Here is a 9,281-nt window from a genome sequence, read left to right as displayed (position 1 = left end):
CTTTTATTTGATTCAATTAGCTTTGTAGAATGTATTTGACTTTCATTTGATACAAATAGCTTTGTTTGAATGTCTTTTACTTTCATTTGATTCAATTAGCTTTGTAGAATGCATTTGATTTTCTTTTCATTCAAAAAGCTTTGTATGAATTCTATAACTTTCATTGATTCAATTTGCTTTATTTAAATGTGTTTGACTTTCATTTTATTAACTTAGCATTGTGGAATGCATTTGACTTTCATTTGATTCAAAAAACTTTGTTTAAATGTGTTTGACTTTCATTTGATTCAATTAGCTTTGTAGAATGCATTTGACTTTCATTTGATTCAAATAGCTTTGTTTGAATGTGTTATACTTTCATTTGTTTCAAATAGCTTTGTTTGAAGGTGTTTGACGTTAATTTGATTTAATTAGCATTGTTCGAATATGTTTGACTTTCATTTGATTCATTGAGCTTTGTTGAATGACTTTGACTTTAATTTGATTCAAATAGCTTTGGTTGAATGTGTTTGACTTTCATTTGATTTAATTAGCAATGTTTGAATGCGTTTGACTTTCATTTTACTCAATTAAGTTTGTAGAATGCATTTGACTTTCATTTGATTAAAATAGCTTTGTTTGAATGTGTTTGACTTTCATTTGATTCTATTAACATTTTTGAATGCATTTGACTTTCATTTGATTGAAAAAAGCTTTATTTGAATGTTTTTCACTTTTATTTGATTCAATTAGCTTTTTTTGAATGTGTTTGACTTTCATTTGATTTAATTAGCTTAATTGAATGCATTTGACTTTCATTTGATTCAAAAAGCTTTGTTTGAATGTGTTTAACTTTCATTTGATTCAATTAGCATTGTTTCAATGTGTTGGAATTTAATTGATTCAATTATCGTTGTTGAATGCATTTGACTTTCATTTAATTCAAAAAGCTTTTTTGAATGTGTTTGACTTTCATTTGAGTCAATTAGGTTTGTTTGAATGTGTTTGACTTTCATATGATTCAATTAGCTTTGCAGAATGCATTAGACTTTCATTTGATTCAATAAGCTTTGTTTCAATGTGTTTGACTTTCATTTGATTCAATTAGGTTTGTTTGAATGTGCTTGACATTCATATGATTCAGTTAGCTTTGTAGAATGCATTTGACTTTCATTTGTTTCAAATAGCTTTGTTTGAATGTGTTTTACTTTCATTTGATTCAATTAGCTTTGTTTGAAGGTGTTTGTGTTTAATTTGATTTAATTTGCATTGTCCTAATATGTTTGACTTTCATTTGATTCAGTAAGCTTTGTAGAATGCATTTGACTTTCATTTGATTTAATTTGTATTGTCCTAATATATTTGTTTGAATGTGATTGACTTTCTGTTTATTTAATTAGCAGTGTTTAAATGTGCTTTACTTTTTTTTGGGGTAAAAAACTCCTATGCCACGTGGCCCAATAGCAAGCTGACACGTTGCAGCCCTTCGAAGGCCCAATGGGTGTTGGGTTTCGTAGCGTTTAACGCTACGCAGAAGAGAAACCCAGCCAAGACCCGCTCCTATAATTAAAGCAATAAAGCATGCATAAACATAATTAAACAACAATTAAGAAAAGGGATAAAAAAGTAATATCCTTGAAGCGTGCTTCGCTCGCAAACCGAGCTCTTACTTCGAAGCTATTAAGCCTCACAAGCGTGACGGCCTCCAATAGTTCATACCCACGACTCGAACTGAACGATCTTTGCCTCGAGGGTTAGTCGAGACTTAACCAAGTATAAAACTAGAGTTTTACGAACTTAAAGGTTTTCTCAATAATAGAGATGCCTTTTTTAGTTCCACTCAAGTTGTGTTCCCAAATGCCCAATCTTGGGGTATTTATATGGAATGGCAACTTGCATCCCATTTCATGATCAATGTGGGATAGGTGCATTTTTCACTAATTTATTTAATTCCAAAATAAATTACAAAATAATGCAATTACAAATCAACAAGTGGCATGAGGAGAGGAGAGGAGATGTTAGGTGAGGGCCATGACCATGGGGGGACCATTACCTTGCTCCCCAAGGCATGGCTCTAAGCCTTGGTCCCCACTCTCCTCTAATCGGCCTCAAGCAAAGGGTGAGCTGGCAGCCAACATTGCTGCCCAACTAGCATTGACAGCCTGTGCGCAGCTAGCATGGCCAGCACGCACCAGCCAGCACAACTAGCACATGCGTGCTGCTAGCGAGCCACGCATGCTGCTGGCTGCTGAGCGCTGAGCTACGTCTCGCTGCTGCTATGCGAGGCTCCTAGCATGTTGCTCGCTGCTTTCTGCTTGGTGCTGCCATGCGACGGCACGCACACAAGCAAGCAAGCACAGCGTGCTACTGCTTCGATGGCATGCGACGCACACGCACACGCACACACGCATAGGCGTAGCAATGCGATGGTGCTGTGCTTTGCGTAGGCTGTGCGATAGCACCTAGGCATGCAAGCACGCATATTGCGGTGGTGCTATGCCATGCAAAGGCACGTACACACACAAGCACGATGATGCTGCTTTGTGCTGCCATGCGAGACATGCACGCACACGCAAGCACGCATGGTGCTGCGATAGTGCTGCCATGCGAGGCACGCACACACGCAAGCACCTATTGCTAGCGATGGTGCGCCAAGAACACATGGTGCGCCTAGCACACACATGGTGCGCCTAGCACATACATGGTGCACCTAGGCTTGCGCCTAGCCATTCAAAGTGCATGCTAGCTCGAGCTAGCCTAGCGTTCACATGGCTAGGCCAATGTCATGCTACAGCTACGCTCGAACTTGTTGCTTGTTGATTTTGTGACGCTCGTTCTCAACGCCCTAGGCTCGATATCCGACGTCTATGTTCGTAATACTCTTTTGACTCATCAAATCCTTCGGATTGATTCGTCTGTTCGGATCGACAATTCGTTTGGGTTTGACCCAAAGGGTTCAGTCGAGACAAAGCTGTAATTTAAATTACAGATCGGAAGCGGCCTCCACCCAGGCATTCCGATCACTTGATCTCACTGAAGAATTAGCTTCCAGAAAATTTTGAACCCTCTATCAGAATAATACAGTTGTTGGAAGGACACCATTCCTTTCAATCTCCCACTTGTCCTTCAAGACAAGTGTGCATACAGTGTATAGCCCATTTCCTATGTCACTTAACGTCTCTTCGTGAACTATATGGTAAGAATCTTTGTCATCCTTATTTCCTCCAGAAGTGTTTCTCGATCTCCGAATTCGACTGCAAATAAGCAAATGATTTCTAAAATCCATCTGAGCAAGGCCATGCATTTTCACAGTCTCACTCTTCGAGCGGCCTTGTAAACAACAAAGACATATTCCCTATTGTTAATAGGGGAACATTCCTAGTCTTGTATTGTAAGCTTCTCTTACTAAGAGGACCTAATCTCCGAGTGTTCCCGTTATAATCCCCAGTTACGGCGGACGTTTGACAACATAAAAGAGACTAGTACTCAAACAAGAGAACTTCACAATACTCATGGTCGAGGAAACAGGTCCCGATAGCTATAATGAGAAATGTACTTATGACATTTTAAATCTCTTAAAGTACTCTCATAGGTCGATTAGGTGCAGTTCCAAACTAGCACCTGTCTAAATGATTTATGACTACTATGTCCTTGCAGCACAAGAAACGGTGCTGTAAATCATACTACACATTAATCTCTAGTGGTCATTAATCGTCCATTAGTTAAATGACCTCGATTAGGGATAATTTTCGATTTAAATATTTAATGTTCACTTAACAGGTGTTTCTTTATCCAAGACATGGTCTTGATGCCCTGTTTCGAATATTCTCAAAATCGAATGGACTCACTATTTAATTCTAAACCACAATTAAATGGCAATGGAGTGCATAGTAATTTTGCATGAAAAATTAAATACTCCATAAATGAATGGTTTCTACATAGTGTTTTACATTAAGACATCTAGTTTAATTAAAACACATATATACAGGGAATTCAAAGCCAATCTCCAACGCGCTTGATTCCCATTGCTTCGACGTGCTTATTGTGATTCACTTAAGGCAGAGATTTAGTCAAAGGATCGGCCACATTGTCATCCGTGCTGATCTTACAAATTCTGATTTCACCTTTGGATTTCCATTAGGGTGTGACTTGAAGTCGTCTCTGTCAATCTAGAAGCTAGCGTCGATGTAACCTTCAACAACCAAATCTTTGTGGCGTACGATACATCAGGCCTAGTACATATCATGGCATACATGATCGATCCAATTAGCAAAGCATATGGAATCTGATTCATTCTCTCCCGCTCAACAGATGTCTATGGACACTGTTTCTTGCTAAGAGTTACGCCATGGGACATGGGTAGGTACTCTCTCTTGGCATTCTCCATGATGAATTGTGCCAGTACTTTATTAATGTAAGTACTTTGGCTCAATCCAATCATCCTCTTATATCTATCCCTATAGATCTTGATGCCCAATATGTATTGTGCCTCTCCTAAGTCCTTCATTGAAAAGAACTTTCCTAGCCAGCCCTTTACGGACCCTAATAATTTTGTGCTGTTTCCAATGAGCAATATGTCATCGACATATAGGACCAAGAATACGATGTCACTTCCACTGACCTTCTTGTAAACATAAGACTCATCTGGATTCTTGATAAAACCAAACTTACTGATGGCTTCATCAAATCGCAGATTCAAACTTCTGCTTGCCTGCTTCAGTCCATAAATGGACTTCTTAAGCTTGCATACCATTCCAGCGTTGCTTGGATCAACAAAACCTTCCGGTTGTGTCATATACACAGTTTCTTCCAAAATCCCATTAAGGAAAGTGGTTTTGACGTCCATTTGCCATATTTCGTAATCGTAATATGCAGCAATCGCTAGGATGATCTGGACGGACTTAAGCATTGCGACTCGCGAAAAGATTTCATCATAATCAATCCTGTGGATTTGGCTGTAACCTTTTGCCACCAGTCTAGCTTTGTATACTGATACATTTCCATCTTTGTCTGTTTTCAATTTGAAATCATTTGCAACCGATGGGTGTGTAACCTTCGTGCAAATTTACTAAGTCCGAGACTTGATTTTCAGACATGGAGTTCATCTCGGATTTCATGGCCTCTTGCCATTTAGCAGAGTCGGGGCTCTTCATAGCTTGTTTGTATGTCGCTGGCTCATCTCCATCCATGACTAGGATGTCCTGATCTTCGGTTAAGACAATACCAAGGTATCTCTCTGGTTGAGATCTTGGCCGTTGTGACTTACGAAGGGTAATAGGTTGAGCATTTACATTGTCTGTTTGATTTTGACCAATCTTATTACTTGCTTCTAAAGCATTTTGATTAACAGTTTTATCAGGTTGACATTGTTGCTCGTCCTCTCGAACTTCGTCGAGTTCGATTTTCCTCCCACTTGTCATTTTGGAAAGGTGTTCCGTATCCAAAAAGACACCATCACGAGCAAAAAACACTATGTTCTCGGATTTATTGTAGAAATAATACCCCTTGGTTTCTTTTTGGTAGCCCATAAAGACACGCTTGTCCGATTTTGGGTGAAGTTTGTCAGAAATTAATCTCTTGACATATGCTTCGCAACCCCAAATCTTAAGAAAAGGAATTCTTTGAATTTCTCAAAGGATTCTGATTTATTCGACATAAGGTAGACATAATCATATCTAATAGAAAAGGAACCACGGCGAGGAGAGATCTCAGGCGGCAGCCACCGAGGTCAAGAAGCTAATGGATGTCGAGTTTATTCGGCAATGCTACTACCCGGATTGGGTAGCCAATGTAGTCCTTGTCAAAAAGCCGAATGGGACCTAGCGGATGTGTGTTGATTACACAGATCTAAACAAGGCATGTCCGAAGGATAGCTATCCACTTCTAAAGATCGACAGTCTAGTCGACTCTATAGTCGGTCATGCTTTGATGAGCTTCATGGACGCCTACTCAGGCTTCCATCAGACACCCTTGTGGAAAAAAGATCAAGAGAAGACGGCATTCGTCACTGATCAAGGGTTGTTCTGCTATACGGTGATGCCGTTTGGGTTGAAGAATGCGCCTGCTACCTTCCAACGGATGATTAATACAGTCTTCATTAATCAAATTGGGAGGAACGTAGAGGCGTACATTGATGACATGATAGTCAAATCCAAGCTGTAGACGGATCACCTTACTGATCTCCGAGAAACCTTCACCACCCTCAGGCGGCATAAGGTCATGCTTAATCCCAAAAAGTGTGTCTTTGGTGTTGAGTCTGGGAAGTTTCTCGGATTCTTGATTGATCAAAGGGGGATAGAGGCCAATTCGGAAAAAGTGCGGGCGGTGATTGACATGAAGTCACCCGGCATTGTCAGAGAAGTCTAAAAACTCACCTATTGTCTGGCGGCATTGGGGAGATTCCTCAGCCGGTCAGGTGATAAGTTCCTCTACTTCTTCCAGGCAATCAAGAAGAAGACTAGATTTGAATGGGGGGAGAATTTTGAGGCGGCATTCCAGAAATTGAAGGAGCACCTCCACTCTTTGCCACGGCTGGTCAGCCCTCTAGCAGGGGAGGTTCTCTACATGTACTTGGCCATTACAGATCATGCCCTCAGTGTCGTTCTCCTAGCTTAGAGAGACGACATTCAGCTCCCGGTCTATTTCATTAGCCATGTTCTCCGGAATGCTGAGCTGCGATACCCCGTGGTGGAAAAATTTGGCCTCGCTCTGTTCATGGTAGTCAAGAAGTTAAAACCATAATTCTTGGCACATCCGGTGGTGGTCTACACAGACCAACTCCCTAAGCGGCCAATGACAACGTTGGAGTCATCCGGCAGAATGCTCAAGTGGGCTATTGAATTGAAAGTCTGGAAATTTCTTTCGAGCCTAGAAAGGCAGTGAAGGGTCAAGCGTTCGCCGACTTCATAGTTGAAATGACAAGACTGGCACAGCCGGAAAATGTTGGTCAGGTTTGGATGTTATATGTAGACGGGAGCTCTACTATGAATGGATGTGGTGCAGGCGTAATATGCATGTCTCCAGAAGGAGACAAGTATGAATACGCACTACGGTTCAAGTTCCAGGCCTCTAATAATGAGGCGGAGTACGAGGCCCTGCTAGTCGGTATATGCATGTGTAAGGCGGCAGGGGCAAGGAAAGTTGACGCCTGCTCAGATTCTTAATTGATCGTTAGCCAATTCTACGGTGATTATGAGGCCACCCATCCGGTCAAAGTGAGGCCGGGACACTTGACGAATTCCATCTAAGTCAGGTGCCCAGGTCAAAACACAATCAGGCAGATGCATTATCCAAACTGGCATCATCCGCCACTTGTGATACGCCTAGATCATTCTTTTGGGAAGTCATTGAAAAAAGAAGTATTTACAATGATCCCATTGGAGTTCTAGACCGAAGCTCTACCTGGATGGACCCCATCTGGGATTATTTGGTAGATGACACCTTGTCGGATGCCCCTTCAGAAGCCACAACATTGAAAAAGCGAGCTTTAAGCTTTGAAATCTACAAGGGGGAGCTCTTTACAAAGGGTTACCTCCAGCCGTTGCTGAAGTGTGTTACCCCTGAAAAGGGCAAAAGAGGTTCTAAAGGATCTGCACTCGGGCTTTTGTGCACCACATATAGGCGGCAGAACTCTAACAAAAAGGGCTAGGCGGCAGGGTTATTTTTGGCCTACTCTTATGGCAGACGCCATGGAAATGGTGAAAAAGTTTGACAAGTGCCAGAGATTTGGCCGGCTCATACATCGTCCGGCTACAGACCTGACGACTATCTACAGCTTGGTTGCATTTTCAAAGTGGGGCATGGATATCTTGGGTCCATATACGCCTGCCACAGGCGGGCGGAGGTACATTCTGGTGGCTGTAGATTACTTCACCAAATGGGTTGAGGTAGAGGCGGTAAAGGGCATTAAGACAAAGGATGCCATCTCCTTCATCTGGAGAAACATCATCACCCGATTTGGGGTTCCTATGTCTATGGTCTTTGACAATGGCCCTCAGTTTGAAACGCCTACCCTTAAGAGCTGGTTGGGAGATCAAGGGATCTCACATTGTTTTGCATCCGTTGGCTGCCTCCAAGAAAATGACCAAGTTGAAGCCTTCAACAAGCTCATCTCAGATGACATTAAGAAGAAAATTGAAAGGGCTGGTGGTCTATGGGCAAATGAATTGCCTCATGTCCTTTGGGCCATCAAAACAACTGAAAAAGGGGCAACCGGTGAAACCCCGTTTCTCATGACATACAACACTAAAGTCGTCCTGCCAATCGAACATTATGAGCCAACGTTTCGAGTCATGCTTTATAATGAAGAGGCTTGTAGGGTTTCGTAGTGACCCAGCACTACGCGGAAGGAAACCCCCCAAGACCCGCCCCTTAATTAAAGCATTAACAAGCATAATAAACATAATTATACAAGACTAAGAACAAGAATTATACCTTTGTTGCGTGCTTCGCTCTCGAAGAGCTCTTACTTCAAATTCTCGAAACTACAAGGTCTCCGACGTATCGTACCCTCGACACGACCCGAGCATCCCAAGTCTTGAAGGTTAGTCAAGACCCGGACAAAACAAAACTATGAGTTTTATGAATCAAAGGTTTACTCTAATTACAATAGTTGCCTTTTTAATTCCACTCAAGGTTGTGTATTTCCCAATACCATACCTTTGGTATTTATAGGGAAATGCACCCTTGAACTTAATTCCTAAACCAATGTGGGAGAATGAATAATTTGATAATTAATTTATTTCCAAAATAAATTAATAATTAAATTCAATCACAATGCAACAACTGTCAAGGGGAGAGAGAGGGTTAGGTAAGGACCTTGAAGAGGTGGGGGGGACCATTGCCTTTCTCCCCAAGGATTTGCCAAAGCCTTGGTCCCCACCCCTCACAAAACCGCCACAATGCACTTGGGTGAGCTGGCTGCTCGCCTTGCTGGCCAGCAAGCACAGCCACCCTAGTATGCCTAGCTGGCACAGCACGCATCACCCAGCCCAGCACTTGCGTGCTGCTAGCGAGCCACGCCTTGTGCTGGGCGCTGCTGCCTTGCTATCGCAGACACACGCACATGCATACGTGGTGCTGCTGCCTATCCGTCTCGCACATGCTCGTATAGCCAGCATGCGTGCTGCTAGCGAGCCACGCATGCTGGCCCCTTGCCTCGCACCATACGCATCAGCCTCACAGCACCTCTTGCGCACGCACATGCACTAGCATCTCACGCACACCCACGCATCCCCTAGCAGCCTAGGTGCGTAGCGATGCTGGGCTGCTGTGCGTGGCCTAGCAATGTGCTGGCGCCCAGG

The sequence above is a fragment of the Chenopodium quinoa genome, unplaced genomic scaffold, assembly GCF_001683475.1.
Source record: "Chenopodium quinoa cultivar QQ74 unplaced genomic scaffold, ASM168347v1, whole genome shotgun sequence".
NCBI lineage: Eukaryota > Viridiplantae > Streptophyta > Magnoliopsida > Caryophyllales > Amaranthaceae > Chenopodium > Chenopodium quinoa.
Note: the sequence above shows the minus strand (reverse complement) of the source record.